This window comes from Lissotriton helveticus, chromosome 7 (assembly GCF_964261635.1).
Source record: "Lissotriton helveticus chromosome 7, aLisHel1.1, whole genome shotgun sequence".
Classification (NCBI taxonomy): Eukaryota; Metazoa; Chordata; class Amphibia; order Caudata; family Salamandridae; genus Lissotriton; species Lissotriton helveticus.
In genome coordinates, this window is record NC_136068.1 from 258,268,283 (window position 1) to 258,292,569 (window position 24,287).

The 24,287-nt window shown below is 48.2% G+C and overlaps 1 long non-coding RNA gene across 1 annotated transcript in view; it reads left to right on the forward strand.

Moving 5' to 3' along the window:
- LOC144768407 (uncharacterized) overlaps window positions 1-24,287 on the forward strand; it is a 185,899-nt gene that overhangs the window by 116,645 nt on the left and 44,967 nt on the right. Inside the window, exon 3 of the long non-coding RNA XR_013598538.1 lies at window positions 6,014-6,211. This is a non-coding gene — a long non-coding RNA (uncharacterized LOC144768407). The remainder of the gene's footprint in view (window positions 1-6,013; window positions 6,212-24,287) is intronic.

Below are 24,287 nucleotides of genomic sequence, written 5' to 3' on the forward strand. Positions count from 1 at the left end.
GTCATCTTTGAGGTTCTTATTTTTGTATTTGTTTTTTTAAACTAGTACGAATGAAGTGAAACCTTTGCACAGACACTATTAACATGTGTAAAAATTACAAAATAATTAATACTATTAAAAAAAAGTGCCACATAATTTGTCTTTATCTGGCACATATTTTCAGACCTGCCAACATGTCATTTTTTTGCCATGTGAGGAGGGGGCGTGGCCATAAAAGGGGCGGGGATTAGTGGCTAGCACAGCCCGAGAGGCTTCTAAATGCACATCCCCTCCCACGACAAGCCTCCGCCCCTCCCATGACGTCCCCCTTCCACTCCTTCCTCCACACTCCTCCATCCCACCAGAAACAAAATCAAAGCTTTTGAGGCTGCCCCCAATGTCCTGGGGCGGTTTCAAACCCCGTGACCTCGGCTGAGCTAAACCACCAAACAATTATCTGGAAACCTGCTCTCTGAAGGGGTTTCTAGTGAATTGTGTGCCTACCGTGTGATATCGGCTTTTCACTGGGTGACCCTGTGAAAGGAGCTGATATCGTGTGACGCACGCTAGCATCGTGTGAGTTGGCAGGTCTGTAATTTAGTCAACCCTGTGGCATAATGTGGTGTAGATATTATGACCCTTGGGTATTTTGGCTTCGATATTCCCTACCACAATCATTCACAATGTGCAGGGCCGCTCGATGGGCATTGAACCCCGGCCACTCCAGGCATCTCACGGTGTGGCAGGGGCGTCCAAATCTACCTCTGTGTTTTATAGGTACTGTCATAATAACCAATCAGACACATGCCCCCAATTTACCAAAGCATTTTTCATATGCTAAATCAAAATCACGGTGTGGAAGCTTGCGACAAAGTAGCAAGTTGTGTTTCTTTACTTTACCAGCTCCTTCTCTCTTTTTAGCCTCACATGTCATTGTGGACCTACTAGCCATATGTTTCTCAGTGTATCTGCCACTTAACAATTGCATCCAAGTGTTGCATATGTTGAGTAGTGATTGCAGAGTAGTGAGTAGTGAGTGCAGAGTAGTGAGTAGTGAGTGCAGAGTAGTGAGTAGTGAGTGCAGAGTAGTGAGTGCAGAGTAGTGAGTGCAGAGTAGTGAGTAGTGAGTGCCGAGTAGTGAGTAGTGAGTGCCGAGTAGTGAGTAGTGAGTGCCGAGTAGTGAGTAGTGAGTGCAGAGTAGTGAGTGCAGAGTAGTGAGTAGTGAGTGCAGAGTAGTGAGTAGTGAGTGCAGAGTAGTGAGTAGTGAGTGCAGAGTAGTGAGTGCAGAGTAGTGAGTAGTGAGTGCAGAGTAGTGAGTAGTGAGTGCAGAGTAGTGAGGGCAGAGTAGTGAGTGCAGAGTAGTGAGTAGTGAGTGCCGAGTAGTGAGTGGTGAGTGCAGAGTAGTGAGTGCAGAGTAGTGAGTGCAGAGTACTGAGTAGTGAGTGCAGAGTAGTGGGTGCAGAGTAGTGAGTAGTGAGTGCAGAGTAGTGGGTGCAGAGTAGTGAGTAGTGAGTGCAGAGTAGTGGGTGCAGAGTAGTGGGTGCAGAGTAGTGGGTGCAGAGTAGTGGGTGCAGAGTAGTGAGTGCAGAGTAGTGAGTGCAGAGTAGTGAGTGCAGAGTAGTGAGTGCAGAGTAGTGAGTAGTGAGTGCAGAGTAGTGAGTAGTGAGTGCCGAGTAGTGAGTAGTGAGTGCCGAGTAGTGAGTAGTGAGTGCCGAGTAGTGAGTGCAGAGTAGTGAGTAGTGAGTGCAGAGTAGTGGGTGCAGAGTAGTGGGTGCAGAGTAGTGGGTGCAAAGTAGTGAGTGCAGAGTAGTGAGTGCAGAGTAGTGAGTGCAGAGTAGTGAGTGCAGAGTAGTGAGCTGCCTCAAGTGAAGAACTCTGGTACCCAAGGATGACTAGCAAACAATATTATTCACAGCGTTGCTTACTATTCAGCAACATTTGACAGTTTGCAAATCATCTTTATACAACAATTCAGAGTTTGATAACAAATTAATGTAACACATTGTAACATACAATGCCAATAGCTCCAACTTTAATGCTGCGAGACCTATTGCATTGTAAATGCTTGTTTATCCTGTGGATGTGGATGGCTATGGATATTTTTATTAAATTCCACTGGGAAAGAAACACTACCTACCACTGACCTAGGTTGCCTGAAGGAAAGTAGGATCTGCTTTTATGTTACACCCACTTTTTGCCTGGTGCTAAGCTGTTTTTGACTAGTTCGACTGGGATCCTGCTAATCAGGACCCCAGTCTCTCTGCTTTCTTCCCTAAATTGTTATGTTTAGTACTTAGGTACATCCCAGATTGGATACTCAGGTACCCTTATCAGTCTCTAGTATATTGTACTAAGGTACCCAGAGCATAGGTACCCCAGAGGTCCCCTATGGGCTGAAGCATGTGTTATGCCACCCATGGGAGACCATTTAAACTGTAACTACAGGCCTGCTGTTGCAGCCTGTATACGCTGGTGCTAGCACCACTTACGAAAGATATAGGTTTCCTATGTCTAGGGTCACTGCACTTAAAACCTATAAGTCACCCCTATAGCAGGCCTTTGCAATCCTGAAGGCAGGGTGCTTGGTTCTAACTTTGAGGGTGCCCTGCATGAGCAGGACACCCCTACATCCTACGGAGTCCATATTCCCGGGTTGTAAGTGAGGCAGCCATATACTATATAGAGAGGAACCGCGTAATTGCGCAATGACCATCTCGAAATTGGCTGCAACGAATCCTATTATGTTTGGTATCAAACATGTTGGAATCATACCACCACACCGTAAACGGTGTGGGAGGTACAATTCTAAGCACTGTAAAGGCCTTCTGTTAGGCTCTCAGTGCCCCCGGTGCCAGTCTTCTAGACCCAGACAGCTAAACATGGCTGCTGCTGATCGGAGACACGATTCTGCCCTCCTGCTGCTGAGCCAAGCTCGAGCAGGGGGAAGGCAGACCAATATTGCCAGTGCCACTCAGTCGTTATGAGGGGCACATTTGGTGCCCTCCTTGCATAGTGCAGTTCAAACCAGCTCAGGGGCCAATATTTCCAGCGCCACTCAGTCGTTATGAGGGGCACATTTGGTGCCCTCCTTGCATAGTCCAGTTCAAACCAGCTCAGGGAGCCGTTGGCTCCCGCTCTGGCAAGAAACTGGACAAAGGACATGAGAGTATCCTCCCCACTGTCCAATCCCTCCCCTGGGAGGGAACCATGAATTGTCCCAACCCTATCCTTAGGGTACTTAAGGGCTTACCTGGGTGTAGGTCCCAAGATCTGTTGTGGGACACTATTCTATTCAATTCAATTCAATTCAGGCACCACTTCAACTTCTACCGTCTGGGCACTCTGGACTTCGCTGGACTTTGTTTGGACACAACTTCATCTCCCTACTCTGCTGCATTGTCTATGCCTGTGCACCGTACAGGAACCTTCCAAGACCTGTGGGCATCCAAGGCACCTGAGGGAATCTCCCTTGAAGTGAAGGAATCACTTCACTGCATCTGCAGGGACCGCAACTAAGTTGACCTGTTTTCTGATCCTGAGCTCCCACGAATTCCAAAAGGCTCAGCAACACAGGTTGTGGTTATTCTCAGCCCTTGAGGCCTGCCCTGTCCTCTCACCAAGTTTGAGGCCAGTATCCCTTGTCGGAGCCACAGGAACCGAACCTCTGTGCACCGCATCGACTTGCCGTTGCAAAGGCTTGTTGGCGTCCTTCCACCAAGATCTTCAGGCTCCAAGTGGCCCCAACCTCCAGCCTCTCCAGTGACCATAATATTCACCCACACGGCATCATTTACACCGTGGCCTGCATCTTTTGGTGAGCTGCTCAAGGTGCTCTTGCAACTCCAGTGCCTCCGGTCTGTGAGTCCTGTTGAGGGTCATCTTTGATTTCTTTTGGGCTCCCCTAATTGCTCGAGGCCTGCCCCTGGTTCACATGCTTGTGGTGAGTCCCCTGGACCTTGCTGGTCCCGACACTACCCCTTCTGCACCTTTCACGTTGTTTGCAGTTGCCAAGGCTTGTTAGTGCTCCTGACGGACACCGACACCCCAACTCTCGACATCCGACGTGGGACAGCTCGTGAATGGCTCCTGGTCTTGCACAGCATCCCCTGGTCCTCACAGCTGCAGAGCCAAGGTTACCATCAACTCTCCTGCAACTCCCGACATCGGTGGGTATTCGTCTTCCAGGTCTCCTGGTCACTCCTGAGTGACATAGACTCTGTCCCCTCTGCTTGCAGGTGCTCTTCAACTTGAATCCACCTTCGGATTCCACCGGACACTTTCACCTTCTCCAGCAGCAGCATTTTCCTGAAGGGTTCAATGGCGGTTTCCGACACCACTTCACACCTTTGCACCCGGCTTCCCTGGTGTAGGTAACGTGAGCAATAGGGTATCCATGGATGGGGTGGCTCTCCAACCTTCGGTCTCCCACAGGTTTTTTTTAGGGTCCACTGGGAAGGGTCCTTTTTCTTTAAAATTGCAACCACAACTTAAGACATTGACTTCTACAGAGAACGCGGTTATGTTCCCACACTGCACACGATCTCCATGGGATTCCTAGTCACTCCCCTTGAGTGGTTAATCGGGTCCCCAGCACTTATTTATCCTCTGGGCATTGTCTTGACATGAGTCATGGTTCTCCCTACCACTTTCCTAATATATGGTTTGGTCCCCCCCTGGGGTACTCTGTCTATTTTTTGCTATTTATGTGATTTCTATTGCATAGTATTGTGTGCATTGTACATGTCTCTGGGTAGGAGATATCTATACGTGTTAGTGAGTATTATAAAATAAATACATATTTTTACAAATACAATGTGTGGTTCTTTTTCATTTCATCTATACCTATAAGATTGCATTCTGGTAAAACAAGCTGCTTTACACTCCTTCCTGACTAAGCCTGAAGGCTGCTCTCCACAGCTACCACTTAGAGAGCTTTCTATGGTTGTCTAAGACCTCCTAAATCACCATAAGGGCTGTCTGGACTGGTACAGGGTGTCCACTTACCTAAGTGTACATCATATACCAGGCCAGCCTCTCACACTGCCGTTTACACTCACCCTGGGTTTTTAAGTTATCCACCACCTTTTTTTCAATACTTGAGAAAAGCTCTCTAATGCTCAGGGACTGGTGAAAGATGCATCTGTTTTTTTGTTTTACTTGCTGGTAGCATCATGTGAAAGTTCCTACCCTGGTAATGATGCTAATGTGTAAATGCAAAAATGGAAAATAAAACAGTCTCACTTTCCTCAAATAAATGAAGTTTTATATAGCACTAACTTGGCCCACAAGCATTGGAGTGCTTCACATAAGCACCGGATAACTTTACAAAAGGTCAGATTTCTTTTTTAGGCTAAGAAATGATAATGTTGATAAAATCGATGCCAATGCATATATGACCAAAATCGCATCACTATTAACATCCTCACCCATCATGAACTCTCCATCAACTCAGACTCAGAAATACGTGGTCAAGCAGGCTCTGCGACAGAGGCCTGAGGTTACTGATTGACACATAACAAGTGGGGTGGCACTTAGCCAGCACACAAAATGTGAGAATAGGGAACTGCGGTCCATCCTCCAGATAAGCGCAGCAACACCACAATGGTCCAGGGACATTGGCCCCTATAAAGCATACATGGCTGGAGGGGTGCATACATTCCCAAAACATCATAAAGTCAGATTCCACACAAATTAAGAACACAGTGCCAATCAGGACTAAGCACACACAGATACATGCTGTGATCATGCGCCCCTCATGCCAGACATCTGGACACATTACCCACTGGCCCACATTAGGCCCACCTGCATTTGTTATCGGGGCCTTATTTATGACAAGGCCTGCATTCTTTTACCAAATAAGGATCACCTGAAGTATTTTTATGATACCCAACGACTGTATAAAGACTTGCTCAAATTGATTGTACTTTGAGACAATCCTCAGACCCGTTTCTGTAACTGTGCTCCTGGCGAAAGTGTTTAATTAAACCAACTGTTCCTGTTTTGCCATACTCCTCTCATCTTTTGTTTTTTTAAGGTAAATTTATATTCGAGCAACATTTTGATGAGCCAGCCATGAGAGATTGGAACCTCGGACCCAACTACAGTGAAGGAAAGGGGATACGTCCGGACTGATTCACATCTGCGCAGCAAGAGGTGTGAGCAGATGCTGTAATTGATTGGAAGTTCTGCTGAATCCGCAAGCGGATATCCATCCTGAAGCTGTCATCAGAGGGTAAGAGACCACATCTGATCCTTAGTCCCCAGCATTTGACATATAGCAAACAAGGAAGAAGTACAAAAATGTAACCTGAGCACCCTGCCACTGATAGAATTCTGGCATGTTACCTAGTTTATGTGTACAAACTGTGTAGTCAGAAGGAGGCCTTGGAGGTGTTTCTGTGGAGGTCACCTTTTTTCGATAGCCAGCATGCTATAACTGGTGAAATTGTTTGTCGCTTGGACCACTGGGTGTGACAGTGACACAGATGGTACGCTTGTACCTGGGTGTGAAACAGGGTTGAGGCTACACAACTTGGACCGCTGGGCGTGACACAGATGGTACGCAGAGGCCCCAGGTGTGATATTGGGCCGGCACCTCAATCTTCAATACTAGTGGTATCTAAAAGAAGTGAGAGATGTTGTTCCCTTGGAACACTGTGCGTGACACAGATGGTACGCTAAGCCTCTGTGTGTGAAACGGTGTAATTCGGACACTAGGGAAAAACATATGGGTCGGGGGGATCAGGATTAGCTTGTGTTTCGCCAAGAGGGGCCTGTGGTTCTTCGAGTTATTGTTTTAATCCACAAAAATATTGTTGTTTTCTTTGTCGAAGAGCCGATATTGACAGACTATCAGACTCACTTAGTTCCGTGTATGGTGCAGGGCTTCCCCTAGTCACAGGATAGCATATTTTAGGAGGGGGCTAAGGTATTTTTGCCAAAGTCATCATATTTTCTCTGTCAGCTTTTACTTATTGTAGTATTGAAATTGATGCAAGGCATTATTGATGTTGTGGTTATTTGATGCTGTGGTGCTGCTAAATTGATGCAACTGTATTTTGTCTATATAATATGTTTTGTCGATGTCTGTGTGCTATATGAAGGTGTTTCTATTTTCACAATCATTAGTTCATATCACAGTTGAATTCTATTTTTCGGCCAAATTTCATGACGTTTGACAATTGAACTATCTTCTAGGTTGTGACCCTTCATATGCATTTCTAATTGGTGTTCATGAAATGTACATATTGATGCAAAATCGCATCACTATTAACAATCTTGCCTGTCATGAACTCTTCATCAACCCTGACTCAGAAATACGTGGTCAAGCAGGCTCTGCGACATAGGCCTGAGGTTAGTGATAGACACTTCACAGGTGGGGTGGCACGTAGCTGGCAGACAAATGTGCAAACAGGAAATACAGTCCATCCCCAAGATAAGCATAGCAACAATACAATGGTCCAGGGAGATTGGCCCTAATAAAGTAAACATGGCCAGAGGGGTGTGAGTATTCCCAAAACATCATAAAGTCGGATGGCACACAAAGGGCCTCATTCTGATGCATTTAGGAAGGCCTACTAACGGCATTTGCTCTTTCCAAATCGGGTCGGGAACAAGTCTTTCCGACCGACTCGGAAAGGTTCCCATCCAACCAAGTATGATGCGAGTTAGGTGTTAGGAATTTCCCAATCCCAACCCGATGGCATTCGGAATGACCGAGCCATAAGGAGCAGAATCGTAAGTTTCTATGGCGTGCGTTTCCGAACCGAGCATGATGCTGGATTTGGACAGCTTTTCTGAATCATGCCGTCCAACTCAAATCGTCATTCGGAATCAGACTTTGGGGTCCCATAGTGGGACCCTCGGCACCCGGAGCCTTCCGAATTGGGCCTGTGGGGGTACCCATGGGTCTTCCCTTACCAGCCATGCATTGTGGCAGGCACCAGGGGGTGCCCGCCACAGGGTGCCCGATTTTCCCCAGCCACCCCTTTCTTCAATGGGAGCCTATGCATTCAGTCGGAACAAAGGCTCCCAATGAAGTCAATGGGAGTCCAACCAAATCGTATCTGGAAGTATACGGATGCATTGTACTCGGTCGATTGGACTCTCTCGATCCAATTTGGTCGGTAACCATTCCCAAGCCCATTTGATCGTGAAACTTTCCACACCGCATCAGAATCTGCCCCAAAGTTCAGACCACATAGCCAAGCAGGACATAGCACATGCAATGATCATGCGCCCCTAATGCAGGACATCTGGACACGTTTCCCACTGGCCCCCATTGGGTCCATGCACGGTCAAGGCCCACGTGCATTTGTTATCAAAAGCCTTACCTAGACTCCATAGACAAGGCCTGCATTCTTTTCCCAAATAAGGATCGCCAGAAGTACTTTTATGATACCCAAAAACTGTATAAAGACCTCCTCAGACTGACTGTACTTTGAAACAGTCCTCAGGCCCATTTCTGTAACTGTGCTCCCTGTTGAAGTGTTTAATTAAACTAACTGTTTTTGTTTTGCCAAACACCTCTTGTCTTTTGTTTTTTACGGGTAAATTCATATTCAACAACAGGTAGATTAAGTGATTTGCCCAGAATCACAGGATGTTGAGCTGACACTAGGACTTGAACCTGGTTTATCAGTTTCAAAGAAGCCAAGACCTCAACATCTCCCCGTTAACTGCAGTAACTGATATGGAGCAGGCAAAGGACAACAGAATAGACTAATTTATCCCTGCCTGTTCCATGAAGGTGAGGGGGGATAAGTAAACTTAGGGGCTCCCTCGCTGGCCTCACCAACTCCCACCACCCCGATTCTCCAGTCGCTCAGCTGCTCCACTCCCCTCCGCTGCTCCAGTCCTCTCCCCTGCCCAGTCCTCTCCACTGCCCCAGTCCTCTTAAAAGTAAGTGCTAATGATTTCCCATTGGCAGCTGCATAAGGCTTCCGTCACACCTAAAGGTAGCCATGAGGCAGGGACACCTCATACTGTGAAGACCAGGAGCAGCCCTTGTCATTCTGCCTCTGACAATTAGCCGGCTGTGCTTCCCGTCACGTTTAGTATATGCATACTGTTGACTGAGATGGCCCAGGCAAGTGGGATTTCTTATTCCACCCAAAAACATCCCACCAGCTTTGCACAGCCACAGGCCAATCGGCCTCTGGTTGATTCCCTGTCTTGCCAATCCGAGGCTGAATCAAAGGCTAGCTACTGCTTCAAACCCCATAATTTACATGTCTTGATCAACAAAGTTCACATTCATGCAAGCAAAGATAATTCATGCATGTAAGCAAAGATAATTAATTGAAGTGACCGAGTTTATGTTTCTCTGGTGTGAATTGGGAGTTTTTCCGTGTGTTGTTGTAGATCTCGCCTAGGCAGCGCATGCGCTGTCTCTTCCAGACATGCTGTATCTAGATTAGGGGCTTCAAAAAAAATCGCCCATCTTTTTCATTGGTTCCTCTTACTGTCCTTTGTAAATGCTGGCTTTTGATTGGTGAATACAATTAGTAGTCCCTCCTTTTGAACTTTTGTTACCTCCCGTGAGGACTGTTACTTGTACTCTTAATCTTCATTTTATTTACGATACCTTGGGGGCACTCTTTTTTTATTGACTTTTCACTTTTGAGCGAACCCACACATGGCATTTGCATTTCTTTGTTTCCTGCTCATAAGACTCGTTCTGAGGACGACTGTTCCATGCACTTCCCCCTCCCGTGTTGGCTTTTGAGCTAACAAACACACACAGCATTTGCATTTCTTTGCTTCCTGCTTATTAGACGCGTTCCAAGAGTGCCTGTTTCCGTGCACTTCCCCTCCTGCTTGTTCTCTTTTGCTCCTACACTGTTTGTTCAGCTGATCCTGTAATTGTACATATTCAACCACTATATAATTATATTTATTATGAGCTTACATTTATTTGTTGCCATTGGCATGTTTTTTGTAGAGCCAACGCCGAGACTCAAACCTGGTTCCCCAGGCCCAGAGCCAGCAGCTCTGTTTGCTATGCCCCATCGCTAACTTGAAAAACAAACTGCTTTTGTTAGGCACAGGATTGTTAAGTTATTCACCAAAATCACATGATGTTGAACTGATGCAGGGACTCGAACCAGGTTTCCCACTTTCAAAGTCAGCAGTTCTAGGAACGGACCTTTGCCCACCCAATAAAATCAACTTATGGTGAGTATTTATGGATTGTAGAGAATATCGTGTTTTTTAACCTAATTATACAGCACACTAGTGCTGGTCAATTCTCAGCATCACATGTAGGGGATGCTTTATTTAGCTAATTATTTAGCTAATTGCGAGTATGACAGCCATCTTGGAAAGGTAGTGTTTACGTTAAACAGTAGCTACTGTAATTAGTAAGCCCTTTTAAACAAGGCGGACATTTTTGATTGTGTCACAAGACATTATCGGGGTGCAAATTGGAAAATATTTGTTTCTCCATAAGACATTATAAATATGTATGTAACAAGATGCTATACATTCTTGACATTGATATAATGTATGTTAAATGTGCTACAATTAACAGTCTCTGTGGATTCTTCCCTTGTCAACTCTGAAACACTCCAAGTATATCAATGTATCGGGTGGCAGTGCCCTGTGTCATTTCATTTTGCTTTTTGTCGAAGGATTGACATTGACACTCAGAAATTCCATAGCATACGTCTGCAAAAATGTGTAGATTTTTACACTGGGCAAATATAGAACAACTTTTGAAAACAGTATTGCAATCCATCAGTAATAAGAAACATGTATTTATTTGTCCACCTGGCTGTGACTAATTGTTGACAGTACATGGGCTTTCCGACTTGGAAAAAAAAAGTTCAGGAAAGGCGTTCAGTGCCGGGGTTTCTCATTGCTTTTCTCCTCTTGTTATTATATACGGCTTGTTTTGGTAGACACAGGGAGATTGAGTGATTTTCACAGAATCACAGGATGTTGAGCCTATGCTGAGACTCAAACCTGGTTCCCCAGTTACAAAGTCGGAAGCTCTGGAAGTTAAGCCACATCCTCTACCCATTATTATTAAGCCCGGGTGGTAAACTCCGCTCTGCCAGCGGAGTTTGCGGAGTTTTGCCAACTCGGCACTAAGTTGGGAACATGACGTTCAGACAAAAACTCCGACTCTGAGGCGTTGCAGAGTTTGCCCCTGTGCCAATGCCCATGGCGTCTCCGGGCTGCCCTCCTCCTCACTGTGGTCTCCTCCTCGCCGGTCGCAAACCCCTACGTTGTATGTCTTGTGAGGACTGCGAGACGTACAATGTAGGTTTTGCGACCGGCGAGGACGCGAGGAGGAGATCACGGCGAGAAGGAGGGCAGCCCGGAGATGCCAAAGCAGGTAAGTGATTATTTCCCTTTTTTTTTTGGGTGGAGCAGAACGGAGTTTCACACAGTTTTTTTTTCAACTCCATGGAACTGTCATCTTGCCTTTACTTTAGAGGAGTTAATATTGCAGAATTTACATAGCACTTCCTACCAATGACAAGACTATAAAGTGCTCCTTTTCACGTTGGATTATTAGGCGGCTTTAAAGAGTGCATAGTTGATAAGATATGGGTTATACATTTGTCTATGTGAGAGCTGTGGTGTCTGGTGTGACAGGATCGTATGCATTCCAGTCTTGGCATGCTGAGTTGTTAGTTGAGCATAAGCACTCCGTGGCATGGGCACAAACAGTTTGAGTGCAGGAAGTGACCACCCGCTGCGGAAAGTGACCACCCGCTGCAGCCCCTTGTGACACACACAAACAAGCCTCCAACTTTGTACCGGCGCTCGGCAAACATGAGGTAGAATTTTTTTTTTATTTCCATTACTTTATTCCTCACTTTGGAGAATATAAAGTTTTTGAGCGCGATCAGCCTTAGAAGAAGCTTATCCAACTAGAAAGGCAAATGTTTTATCTCTTGGGGCCATACTAAAGAAACTTTGCCCTGCCTGCTACCAAAACAGGATACGTCATTGCTACGATTTTTGTTGCTTGTGTTTTAAGGAATCTGCACTCTGGAGCAAATTTACATCATACCATTTTTGCTGTTTATTTATTTATAAGTGGATGCAATATACCTTCTTACATTTTTTATTACATAAACGTTATTTGTGGAATAGGATTTCACTGTTGAAAATATCGATGACTTAAAGCAATACGTGTGCAGCATTCGCTTTCTGTGGTGTGTGTGGTGCCTGTGAGCAGTGTGTGTGTGCGTGTGGTGTGTGTGTGCGTGTGGTGTGTGTGTGTGTGTGTGTGTGTGGTACCTGTCTGCAGCGTGTGTGCAGACGCATCTGTTTCCGTGGATGCCTATGGGTATGTGGCTGAGGGGATTTCCCTCCATGACTTTCGTTTCAACATTGTTTTATTAACATTTACACAACCAGTAGGATGGGCATGGGCAATTGTGCTTTTATTTTTATTTTTATGCATATGCAATAGAAATTAAAAGAATAAAAAATAGTTACAGATAAATTAAATTAACTAAAGGAGAGATTGGCCTAACAGCCTTGGCCCTGAAGTGCTCTACTTTCTAGGTGCATGTGCACTTGTTACTAGGAAATGCTATCAAAGACAAAACAGCCAGTGGCTGAAGTGGGCTGACTCATTACCAATCCACACCACAAAATGCAATACTAAACCACATAATTCAACTCAACAACACAATTACACAACTCACCACATACATCCAATCCACACCACAGAAATCCACATCATGCCACAAAATTCTTCAACACACCACATAATTAAACTCCAATACATACCACTCCACAAAACAAAGTACCATTGCACATTATTAAACTCCATAACACACAATCCCACTCCACATAATTCCAATACACTCAATACCACATCATTACTATCCACATACTTCCACTGCACACCATGCCACATAATTCCACTACACAAATCCACTCCAAAACGCACAATTCCATGCCTCAAAAATCCACAGACAAGAACTCCAATCCAATTCACATAATTCCACTACACACTACATACATATACTCCATAACACATGGGTAAACGACATTGTCATTTAACAACACCAATAGCGGCTCATTGTGGGAGTGCTGCCGGGCAGTGATGTGGGGCAGGGTGGGGATAGTAAACACCGGAATACGGATGAATGCAGGCAAGTAGACAGTTGAACCAATAAAACGAATTTTGTTGCACGCGCTGCATCGCCAAATGGGATGCAGAGCACCAACGAAATTTGTTTTATTGATTTAATTGTCTACTTACCTTCATTCATCCGTATTACGGTGTTTACTACCCCCCACCCCACGTCACCGCCCGGTAGCACTCCCACTAGGAGCTGCTACTGCCAATAGCCCTACTTCAAGCAAATGCGAGACATATTGCATTTTTTTTAACCGATTTATATAGCGCAAACTCGACCTGACCACTTTACATTAGCACCAGTTATATCAGTAGCTAGCAAGAGGGGGCGGTCCCCGGGCAGCACGAGTTTTGGGGCGGCGGTGCCAGGAATAGCCAGCACCGCCCTCCAGGAATCTCCAGCACCCCTCAAACGCTCTTCAATATGCCCGCTGCTGACGGCAAACGCAGAGGCTGCCATGGCATAAGGCCTAGCTTCGCCACTGAGTTACGTTACAAAAAGACACATTCATTTTTGGTAGGCACGGGGAGATAAGTGATTTGCCCAGAGTCACAGGATGCTGAGCCGATTACGAGGTTCGAACATGATTCCCCAAGGCCAAGGTCGGTGTTGTGTCGCGCACTTGGGCAGTGCCGACACCAAGGGAATGGACGTGGCGGTCAGGGGCTGGGGGCCTAGCACATTAATATTAACAGGAGCCTTAGGTGAGGTGTAATTGCAGGTCGCTGTCTCCGTCTCCAACAGGCCAACGTGGACGTGCTCCTGCCCTTTTATTAACTGGCCAGTACGTGTACTCTACGTCACGACGTAGTCACGCCATCACATATCGCGACATTACATTCCTCCCCAACAAGGTTTTAAACAACATAACATTAGGCATTTACTTTATCAGTTCCCAAACTTCTGAGTGTCCCATGGGAAATCATTTCCCTACCTCTGCAGCAGGGGCATACAATGAACAAAATAAATAATAAGGAACAGTCTTACATTACATATCCTCGCAGTCGTGATGAGGGTGCAGGATTTCTCCGCAAGCTATATTGGGACAGACCTCGACTAGATAGCAAAGGATCAGCCCCCTCTGGAGCCTCTTCAGATGGTGGAGGGTCAGACACAGCGGGGGCATCAGTGTTCGCCTCCGCCTCAGCGTAACCAACTCCGACATCACTCAGGTCAGGGTCCTCACTGGGGCTACTCATGACGGTGGGAGCAATGGAAGTCGCGGTAGGGTCCATTGAAGTCGCGGCAGGGTCCATTGTCGTGGCATGAAATCGTTTGAAGTGGGAAATGTTGCGAGTCACAGTCTCTCTTCCCCGAGTCACGACAACTCGGGTTCCCTTGACGCTCACCACAGTCCAGGGCAACTTTTCATAAGGGAGTTGGAACTTTCCCCCTTGGCATCTATTTTTCGACAGAACTAGGTCACCTTCCTTGATCCGGCTAGCTTGAGCATTACGGCGATGGCTCACCTAAGCATGAACCTTCTTCCGCCTCGTATCAATCCGGCAATAATCGGGCCTTTCTGGTTGCCACTGAGGATGATGAGGTATGGTGTCCATGACAACCCGACCCATCAGCAGGTGGGCAGGGGCCACCCCAGTGGTGGTGTGAGGGGTATGCCGATAGCTATGCAGGAATGTGAAAATGGCGAATTCAATGGATTGTCCTTTGTCATGGGCAATTCGTATGACTTTATTGAGAGTCCTCATGAACCGTTCGGCCTCACCGTTAGCTTGAGGCCAACGGGGCGTGATTCGACGGTGCTGTATTCCAAGACTGGTGAGGTATTCAGACACTTCTTGTCTGTGAAACGGTGGTCCATTATCAGTCCTTAGTTCCTTGATCAAGCCATGGGTGGCCATTATCTTATCGATCTTGGGTATTACTTCACTTGCACTGAGAGTCCCAACAATCTCTACTTCCGGGTATTTTGAATAGTCATCTATGGCCACTAAGGTGTGCCGGCCATCTGGAAGGCTGCCAAAGTCCATGCTCACACAGGACCAGGGAGACTGCGGGCGAGGTTCAGTTATGATCGGGGCAGGGTGAGGTAAGTCTCCAGTGACTTGACAGGCTGGACAGGACCGAACCGTTCTCTCTACCAGCTCATCCATGAGTGGAAACCAAACCTTAGAACGAAGACGTGATTTAGTCTTGACCATGCCCTGATGGCTGACATGTGCAAGTTGCACACACCTGGTGGTGAGGGCAGTGGGTATGACCAGACGATGCCCTCGCAGCAAACAGCCCGTGGGATCTTCAGTAAGTTCATCCTTCACATGATGCAAGCTTTCCATTATCCTTTGAGCAGGAATGGTCAAGATCTTCCACTCTCCCTTGGCCTTGTGCCAATTCCCCTGCTGTAGAATTCTTCTATCCCGCTGGAGACACTCATCCTGTGCCGTGGCTTCCGCTAGGCTCTGCATCGACAGGGGGATGGGACAGGATCTGGCAGTGATGTATCGAACATATTCCTCCGTGTCCGCTGCATCCTCCTTTTCCTTGTCAGTGGATTCTCGAGGGTGTCTGGATAGGTAGTCCGCCGGGTTGCGGGACCCCGGTTGATATTCCACACGGCAGTTGTAGTCCTGCAGTTGGAGCATCCATTTTTCGATTCTCGGTGGAGGTTGAGTAGATGTCCCAGCGAAGAGGGCCACCAATGGCTTGTGATCTGTCGTGACGGTGAACGGTTTCCCATAAACATAGAGGTGAAAGTGGCGACACCCCCAGTGAATGGCGATGGCCTCTTTCTCTATCTGAGAATATCTTTGCTCTGTCACTGTTAAAGACCGGCTTGCGAACGCCACTGGTGCCCAGTCTTCCTCCAGTCATCGCTTCTGTAACAGGACAGCACCCAGACCCACCGGGCCAGCATCCACCGCAATTTGGGTAATCTTTTCCGGATCAAAAAAGGCTAGCGTAGTTGCTTCCGAGAGGGCATTTTTAATGTTTTTGAAGGCTTTTTCCTGAAGGGGGCCCCATTCCCAAGGGACGGAGTCCTTAGTCAGTTCTCGGAGCGGCGCCGTGAGCGATGTCAAGTCCTTAATGAATCTACCGCAGTAGTTGACCATCCCCAGGAAACTTCGGACCTCGGTCACACTGGCTGGGGCCACGGTGCTCTTGATGTCACGCACTTTCTCGGGATGTGGGTTAACACCTTCCGTGGAAAAAGTATATCCAAAGATTTGCAGCTTGGTTCTCAAAAATTCACACTTCTCACGATGGAGCGTTAGACCAGCTTCGTGCAGCCTTCGGAGTACTTGGGTGAGACGGGCATTGTGTTCAGGTAGAGACTTGGCATGGACCATTATGTCATCACTGACGTTGATGACTCCTGGGATATCAGCAATCAACTCTTGTATGACATGTTGAAACACCTCGGCAGCGCTGGATACTCCGAAACTTAGCCGAGTGTAACGTCCCAATCCCACATGGGTGGAGAATGTGGTTATGTTGCGTGACGCCTCATCGAGAACCAATTGATGGTATCCGGATCGTAAATCGAGCTTGGAGAACCAGCAGGCTCCCGCCATTTCTCCAATGAGGTCGTCAATGGTAGGGGTAATGTGCCGCTCGCGCTTTATGGCGGCATTCGGGAGGCTCATGTCAACACAGATGCGCACCACCCCTGGCTGCTTGGGCTTCCGAGTGACCACAATGGGTGAGACCCATGGAGTGGGTCCCGTCACCATTGTCAATTATACTAGCAGCCTCAAGTTTCTTCAGTTCTTGTTCCACTTGGGGTCTCAGATGGAAGGCAATCCTCCGATGCCGTAAGGCCACCGGTTGGACGGTGGGGTCCACATGCAGGTGTATTTCTTTCCCTTTGAACCTGCCAATCCCTTCAAACACCTCTGCGAACTCCTCCAGGAGATGTTGAATGGATTCGTGATGCACGCTGAAAGAGAAGGATACAATCCCTAAGTCCTCGGCTGCACGGCATCCTAGGAGCATGCCTTGACCGTCCTCCGTAACGTAGATGTTGGTGTGGATTTTCTGGTTCCCATGGGTCACTGCTGTTTTAAACCGCCCTAGGATCTTCAGCGGAGTGTCCTGTCCATATGCGAACACCACGATTGCGGAGGGCTGAAGCGGAGGTGTGGGTCGTAAGGTACGGTGGAGGGCAGCTGCCATGATGTTAATGGTGGCTCCCGTGTCAACCACCGCAGTGATCTCTTGGTCCCCCACATGAAGATGGCATTGGGGCAGACGCCGTGCTTTGCGGGTCGTGGTCCCGATCATGTGCACCTTGTGCACTACCCTCTCTTCCTCTTCATCATCGTCCATATCACTGGGCGATTTGTCATCCTCCATCACCGCATTGACTCTTGGTCGCGGCTTGCGAAATTCCTTGGCTCTACACACTTTTTCAAAGTGGTTGAATCGCTCACAACCTGAGCATCTCTTTCCTTTTGCGGGACAATCGGCAGATGGATGGGGTGTTCCCCCACAGAATCCACAGGTGGTGGCAGGCGCCACCTCTCCACCGCGTGGGCCTCTCCTGTTCCCTCTCGACGCTGGTTTGGTGGTGACTGCATTGACCGGTTCGGTCTTTACTGGTACCTGGAAGGCTGCCTCCATGTGAGCCGCCCAAGCCTTGGAGAGCTCTTTGGTGCGTCCAAGAGTCAAAATCTCTGCCAAAGGTTTTCCAGATTCCTCAAGGATTCGTTCCCTAAGCTTGGCAGAAGCACAGCCTTATCTCCTCCGTTTCATCCTGGAACCCACACGTTGAGGCCAGATTTTTAAGCCGGGCATGGTAGGTGTCCAGGGACTCATCCGGAAGTTGCCGGGCCTGACGAAAAATGAATTTCTCGTAGTCCTGATTGGCCATGGGCTCAAAGTGAGCATTTAGGGCATTTATTAAGGTGTGGTGATTCTTTGGCGTCGCCTCCACAAGCGTTTTGGCAATATTGTGAATGTCTTTCCCTCCCAAGTGGAGCAGCATTGCTCTTTTCTGTTCTTTGTGCACTTTAGTGGCTTCAAAGAAGATCTTTAGGCGGTCAACCCAATCCGTCCATTTGGGCGCCAGGGATGACGGGGATCCTTCGACTATGAAGGGCTCAATGGGGGGAATTTACGACATGTCTTCTGTACACGCATCCTACTCCGTCTGTCCGGCGTACTGCCAGAGGAACTGCTTTCCTGTCTTAGGATGGATGACGTGCCCGCAACGCTGGAGCAGATGACGCCCTGGACGAGCGCTGCACCCCACTGTCCCTGAGGTACGAATGGCAGTAGCAGGGTAAGTGCAGCTCTGAATGAGGAACTCCTGTCCTGTGGCACTATATTCTGGTGTTGGGGTGTATTCCCTCACTTTCACCTTCCCCGGGTATTTCTACTGGGTGTGTCTTGTTGCGAACACTCCCAGGCCGGGCACAGGGCTCCTCAATCCTTCCCCCACGTGGCTCCTGGGCCTTCCTCCAGATGCGTGAGGAATCACTGGCCGGAAATGGGCGGGACCGATTTGCGGCCCGATCCAGGCCTCCACTTCAACGCCACTGGGTGCGCACCGCGAGCCACACAACCCGCTCGCGGCCGCCACCACACGAAGGTACACCCACCCTCATCGCCAGTGTTGTGTCGCGCACTTGGGCAGTGCCGACACCAAGGGAATGGACGTGACAGTCAGGGGCTGGGGGCCTAGCACATTAATAATAACAGGAGCCTTAGGTGAGGTGTAATTGCAGGTCGCTGTCTCCGTCACCAACAGGCCGACGTGGACGTGCTCCTGCCCTTTTATTAACTGGCCAGTACGTGTACTCTACGTCACGACGTAGTCACGCCATCATATATCGCGACATTACAGTCGGCAGCTTTGGCAGTAAGTCCTTATCCTCTCCCCAAGTTCCCCTATTTCCAAATCTTGTTTAATCAGTGTGCTGGGACGCCGTAGTTGATTGCAACCATTACAATGCACCAAAACAGAATGAGTCTGATGTGACAGCACCGACTACTGTAATGTTAAAGCGTTACATGGCCTGTATTGTTTCCGGTACATGGTCTGTATTGTTTCCGGTACGTGGGCTATATTGTTTCCGGTACATGGTCTGTATTGTTTGAACTTTGCCCTAAACTTAGTAAAGCCTCCGTGTCCATCTTTGTTCTCTGGTGGTTCTTAATGCTAGGCATAATAATGTTAACAAGGCTGTACTAGAAAATACTTACATTCTGGCGCCACCATGTGGTCATTTTTATTTTATTTAGTATCAGCCAGTATAATAATTTTGTTTTTTTTGTTTCGACTCTCTTACAAAATATGCAGAGGAAATGCTGCTCCCGGCGACTGAAAGAGACCGCAGTCGAACATCTCACCCTAGGACATCGCTGGACCTCGTGCAAAGTTCTTCAAAGCAGCATAAACTTGTTCTCGTAATATCAAGCTTGCGCGTAGGACGGTGTCCCCCATACAATTGTGAAAACAGCAGCATTGATTATTTTGCATTGAATCGTTACTATTTTCTCCGCTGTAGCTTGTCAGTAGTATCTTCCCACTGTAAATCATTCAGTTTTGTTGACTTGTTCCAAGCTATATATATAACAAGAGTGAATACATAATCCATGGTTGTTGTTTTTTTTTTTTTATTTGCTTTTTGTAAAGAGTCACTTATCAACCTGCGGTGGCCAGAGAGCACTTTGCCTGGGAACACATCACTGTGAGTGGGGAGATGTAGTGTAGTACACCTGCAAAGACACCGGTCCTGGAGAAGTCGAGATGGGTGGGCGCTGGCCTTTGCTCAGAGAGCACTAAGGGTGAAACCAAAATTTCCGGCCCCTCCAACTCATGCGCTTTGAATAGACTGGACTGAAAGTTTGGGAGGAGTAGGTGGAAGGTGAGGGGAAAAGATTACGCAAGTCAGACAAGGCCGTCACAGCTTCCGGTGCAATTTAAACACACCTTTCTTTTGGCATCAGTTGCAGGTAGACTATTGCACCCCTGGGCTTGGGCCAGCTCGCACGTGCTGAAGGCCGGCCCTATTGCTGGCGACACCTGCTGTCAAATATGTGCAAAGCACAATGATTAAACATTGAACTAGAAGAAGAGTCCTTATAGCCTGGGTGAGGAAAGCAAAACAAATATTTATGGGCGCTAATCGTGCATTACCTCCTCGTCATGTCTTCCTCGCCACAGTACTTACACATGAGCCTCCGGCTCCCATAGAAACTTCAAGCTTAACTTTCTCTCTAGTCTCCCTCTCCCCCTCCAAGAGGGCCCCCAGTGGCTCCAGCCAATCCCATAAAGGGATACAGAATACACCAGAACGACCTGTTCTTTTGTTTCTGCACTGCTCCGAGTGCTGTCTCCCTGGTATACAGGTGAGTGGGACTGGGGTCTTGCTTGAGCAGCCCCTCATGTCCTTGGGTATCTAGTTGGGGGACGTAGTGTTTAATTTGTATGGTTTTGGTTTAAAATTGTGTTCTTTTTCCCCCTTCTTCTGCCTCCACGCCTCATGTCCTGCCCTAACGGACTTTCATGGCGTTTCTATGCGGCTGGGATCGTTTTTGTGACTCGCTCTGCGGGGCGCATGGAGTCCTACTTTGCCGGTTTGTGGCATGTTTCTGTGATCCTTTTGCCGGCCGCGCGTCCTGCTGAGCGGATGTAGCGCGGCCGGTAGCGATTGGAATGGGGACCGGGGACTCCCGGTCACGTGTACTTACTTGCTGCCGCTTCTGTGGGGTTTCGAAGGCTGCGGTGGGCGCGCCTTCGGGTCTCCGTTGCTCCTGTCACACGCGACGGTGTTTGGATGTCTTACGTGTGTGAGCGAGTCTTCCTGCGTGATTTATGTTGTTTGGTGCCATGCAGGGGGTGGTTTATCCGGTTGCCTAGCAACCTCAGGACCTTTTTTTACCTGGCTTGTTGTTCTGGTCATTGCCTGTGTTCTTACACTCGTTCACTCGTGTGTAGCTGTCATGGAGCGTGGTTCTTCGGATATTCCTGCTCCTGGTTCCTTGGATGAGGCTTCTGGTTCAGGGGTGACGATTCCTTCTCTGGAATGATTACAACAGATGACTAATTCTGCTGTGGCTTCTACATTGCAGGGTCAGGTGACTGTTCCTCCGGATAAAATGGCGAGGGTTGATGGCGCTGCTCCTGCTGACTCTGACAATGAAGAGGAAGTTGATGTCAGGGGTCGCTTTGTGCAGGGTGCCGCCCTGAAGGAGGTGCTGGGTCACATTCGCGAGAACTTGGTTTTTCCTGCATTTGTTGTTCCTCTGGAGGACGACTTGTTTTCACAGTATCAATGTCCTGCGCCTGATTCTTTGCCTATCCATTCTTCTGTTTTGAGGGTCTTGGATAATGAATGGAAGGATGTGGACAAGGGTTCCTTTCCGCGTTTTTTGAGTAAACGTTACCCGCTGCAGGATTTTGATGTGAAGTACCCTTCCTCGGTGAAGGTTGATTCCTTGATGGCCAGCATGGCTTCTCATGGGACTTTTGTTTCGGAGGATTCTTCTCCTGCTGACCCTTTGACCGTAAGGTGGATATTGCGGTGAAGCGCACTTTTGCGGCTGCAAATTTTTCTATCAGGGCTGCTGCCTATTCATCTTACATGATCCAATCTTTGCTTAAAGATTTTCAATCTATGGCTGAATTGTTGGATCAGGGGGAAGATGTTTCTTCTACTCTGGCGATGATGGAGCAGCAGGTACGCCTACTTTCTGATGTTTCCTTTAAATCATTGGGGGTGACGGCCTCGGCGGCTGGGTCTTCTGTCGCTGCGAGACGTCAGTTGTGGCTTCGCTCCTGGAAGGCTGATGCTGCGCAGAAAAGTCTCCTGGTGAAGATCCCTTTTTCAGGTGTTAAGCTGTTTGGTCCACCTTTGGATGACATGGTGAAGAAGACGGCGGAGGACCGTAAGCTCCTTGGTCCTGAGCGTACTGGTCGCTTCCGGACCAGAGGGCTTTTGGTCATTCTCGTAGGGACCGTGCTGGTCAGCCCTTTCGTGGGAGGGGGCGTGGCCGGGGTGCTCCTTCCTTTGACAAATCCCGGTTCTCCGGTGCTTCTTCCTCCTCCACTCCCGCTTCCAAATCCTGACTGGATCGCTCCTGGTGTAGGTCCGGTTGGGGGTCGCCTCACTTGCTTCATGGACTCTTGGCAACGGACTGTGTCAGATCGATGGGTACTTCAGGTGGTGTCCGAGGGCGTCCATCTTGGGATTTCCCGGACTCCCCCAGACTGTTTCATATCCACTCCATGTCCCAGGGACGCTGTCAGGCGGGTGGCACTTTTGGAAGGTGTCGAGTCCCTTGTTCTGAAGAAGGCCGTGATTCCCGTACCCACAGATCAATTGGGGTTGGGTGTTTATTCCATAATCTTCCTGGTGACAAAACGCACAGGGGATCTCAGACCTGTGATGGATTTGAAGTGGGTCAATACATTCATTCCTCATCTGAAGTTCAAAATGGTTTCCCTCCAGGGATCCTTCCTCTGATATCTCAAGGGGATTTTCTGGCTTCCATCGACTCCAGGGATGCTTACCTGCATGTGCCAGTCCACCCGGATTCTCAGAGATTTCTCCGTTTCTGCTTCCTGGGTCATCACTATCAGTTCCAGGTATTACCTTTTGGCCTCTGCTCTTCGCCCAGGATTTTGGAGGGTGGACGCCCTGTCGTTCCTTTGGCCGAAGGGCCTTTTGTATGCCTTTCCTCCTATTCCCCTGATTCCGGCGGTCTTGCAGAAGATCAAGAGGGAGGGGTCCTTTCTCCTTCTGATTGCTCCGGGGTGGTGCCGTCGACCTTGGTATCCCCTGTTGTTGGAATTGGCTGTGTCTCCGGGCTGGACGTTGCCGTTCGTGCCTTACCTTCTGTTGGGTCCTCTTCTGCCTCTACCTGTGTTCCGGTCCCTGGGTCTGCGGGCCTGGCTCTTGAGAGGGAGTCGCTGATGCGTGAAGGTTGTTCTTTGGCTATTGCTGGCGTCATTCAGCAATCTCGGAGGCCTTCTACTCTTAAATCCTATGCTAAGCATTGGGATAACTTTGCTTCTTGGTGTGTGAGTCACGGACTGTCGTTGGATTCTTTGGACCCGGCTCGTATTCTGGATTTTTTGAATGATGGTTTTCTTTTGGGCTTGGCCATTTCCACTCTCAGGGCACAATGGGCCACCATTCGGGCATTTCATGTTCTGCCTTTGGTTCAGGTTTCTCCTTTGGTGGCTCGACTCTTTAAGTCTCTTTCTTTACAACGTCCCCGTCCTATCATGTGTTCTCCTCCTTGGGACCTTCCTTTGGTTTTACGTTCCTTGCAGTTGGCTCCTTTCGAGCCTTTGGAGTCGGTGGACTTAAAGTTTTTGACGCTCAAAGTGGTGTTTCTTGTGGCTATTGCGTCTGCCAGGCGTATTGGGAAGTTGGGTGCTTTCCTGCGGTCTGCTCCGTTTTTGGTTATTTTGTCGGGTTGTGTGGTGTTGCGCCCTCATCCTACGTTTGTTCCTAAGGTGGATTCCTGTTTTCACCGGTCTGCGGAGGTGGTTCTTCCGGTTCTTTGCCCTGATCCTTCCTCGGCTGAGGATTGCCTTCTACACCTCTTGGATGTGCGTCATGCCTTATTGATTTATTTGTCACGCACTTATTCCTTTTGTAAAGTGGACAATTTATTTGTCAATTTTGGTTTGTCCCGTCAGGGCCTGAAACCCTCCCTCTCCACTGTCAGTCGTTGGATTAAGGAGGCCATCATGTTGGCATATGGTTCTGTTTCTGAGGTTCCCTCTCTTCCTGTTCAGGTCGGTCCACCAGGTCTGTTTCTGTGTCGTGGGCCGCTTTCAAGGGGGTGTCCATGGAGGATGTTTGCCGGGCTGCCACTTGGTCGTCCCCTCATACTTTCATGTCCCATTATTGCCTTCAGATTAGGGGTGGGGGTTCTGTTTCCTTTGCCTCTTCTGTACTGTCTGCTGGACTTCCTTGAGGTTTTTCCTTTGTTGGTATGCCTCTTTGATTAAACTATGTCACTGCAGTTTGTTGTGGCCTGTTTTCCTTGCATGAAGCTGATTTGCTTTGGTATCGACTCATGTGTAAGTACTGTGGCGAGAAAGACATGACGAGGAGGAAATGCCCCGGTTACTTACCGGTAATCTTCATTGCTCCGAGTCCTTGTCTTCCTCGCCACAGTATAGTTTCCCTTCCCTCCCGGCCCTGGTGGTGGCTTCATGTCTGCGGCTTGGTTTTTCAGGTCGTTCTGGTGTATTCTGTATCCCTTTATGGGATTGGC